The sequence below is a fragment of the Leptonychotes weddellii genome, chromosome 5 (genome assembly GCF_054177405.1).
Source record: "Leptonychotes weddellii isolate Sample4059 chromosome 5, ASM5417740v2, whole genome shotgun sequence".
NCBI lineage: Eukaryota > Metazoa > Chordata > Mammalia > Carnivora > Phocidae > Leptonychotes > Leptonychotes weddellii.
In genome coordinates this window covers 70,543,642-70,545,501 of record NC_138373.1, presented here as the reverse complement: position 1 = coordinate 70,545,501, position 1,860 = coordinate 70,543,642, and positions in this window count along the sequence as shown.

Here is a 1,860-nt window from a genome sequence, read left to right as displayed (position 1 = left end):
CAAGCGAAGGAGAACAGCAGAAGGCAGCCGGCACAAAAATATCTGCCTTGGACAAGCCATCCCGCAAATTCTTTAGAATCCGCTGGGGAGCGAAAAGCGGCGCACAGGGAAGTCCGGCGACAAGGTTGTCTTTCTTCAGTTTTAACTCCGCCAAGTGCCTGCGAACCTCGACCGTTGACTCCTCCAGACCTCAGTGTGCTCATCTGTAGTGCGGGACTCAGGATACTTAGGACCCGCCTTCCTCGCTCAGCGGTGCTGGGGGACGGGGCGGGGGGGGGGGGCGGTCCAAGGGAGACGGCCCTGGCGAAAACACCTTCGAAACAGCCGGGTCCAAGCCAGCCCTCCGAGGGGACAGCAAGCGGGGGAGGGCGGGGGGAGATACAGATCAACGGTCTCTTCACCCACTCCAGAACAGCTCACTGAGCAGAAGGCGAGAAGGGCACCCTGCAATACTCACTGCCGGACAACGGTCAGAGCGAAGCGCGTCATCTTCCTGGCGCCCGGAGAGAGGGAAAGTGCTTGCCCCAGCTCCCCAGCTCGCGTGCCCAGCACCCTCCTGCGCGCCGCTTGCCCGCACTGCGGGACACCTCGCCCACACCACTTCCGCCAAGCCCCGCCGGCCGGCCGGCTCCGCTGCCATAGGCCGAGGCGGCCGTCTACGTCATCCCTGGAGGGCCAATCAGGGCGGCGGAAGGCCGGCAGGTCGGAGGAGACTGGTGAGCGTCGAGGCCCCGCCCAGGGCCGTGGCGCTTGCGCCCCTGCGCGCAGGCCTGTGATTGGCGCGCGGCAGGTGCGTGCGGGGCCGGCCCTGGAGTCCGCAGTGGAGGTGATTCTTGCCTCGGCAAGTTTGGATCGGGGAGATTCCGGGTAGGTAAGGGAACCAGCTCACGGTTTGGGGTTGATTTCATTTGAAGCTGTAATGCAGCTAGTGGTCTTACCTCAGGGGTGTACAGCGCCAGACACATTGGGTCCTATGAGGTTTTACTGTTAACCCCTAACACTGGGGATGTAGGGTCAGCAAGGTCTGGGGACTTAGACCCACCCAGTTTCGGTCCTTGCCCGCGCCTTGACAGACACACTCCTGCAGCAAACTTTAGGCAGGTTTGTTTTGAGCGCGTTTCTAGACTAGGCCTCATCCTTGGCCTGCTGAGCCCGGTTTCACCGAAGACCCCTGCGGAGCTAATTTATCGAGAATCCCCTCACCCTTCGTGTCTAATCAAGCTCCTCTGCCTCCACCCTTGGTATTTAATGGAGCTCCCTGTCCTCCAAGTTCCTCTTCCCCCTCTCCCTTGATATCTAACCAACTTCCTCTTAGTTTCCATTCCCTCCCTCACTCCGCCCCCTGGCTGTAAATCTCCATTGGTCTCTGCTGTATCTGGAGTTGAATTCAGTCTCTCCTCCACACTGCAATAGTCTTAACCCCAGTTGCAGTGGACTTAAGTAAAGTCTTCCCCCCCCCCCCGTCATTTTTTAAGGAGCATCTGACGAATAATGTTTCTTTAACAGCTTTCAGGGCCTTGAGAGAGTTACTTAACCTCTGTGTTACATGATAAGTAAAATGGGATAACAGGTAAAGCTTACTCGTGCCAGATTTACAATGATATAGCTTAATAATGTTAACCTTTACATTGTTTTCCATCCATTTTTACTTAAATTCCCCTATTTGATAATGCATTTCCCCCCAATTATATATGCAAAGATGGGTTAGAGAAGTCAAGTGATGCATGGTATTTATAGGCACACATTTCAAAAACAGTTTCACATGTGTGATCACATTTGGCCCTCAGAACAAGTCCAAGGTAGACAGGGTATCTTCACTTAAGAGACGAAGAATCTTGGGACGCCTGGGTGGCTCAGTCG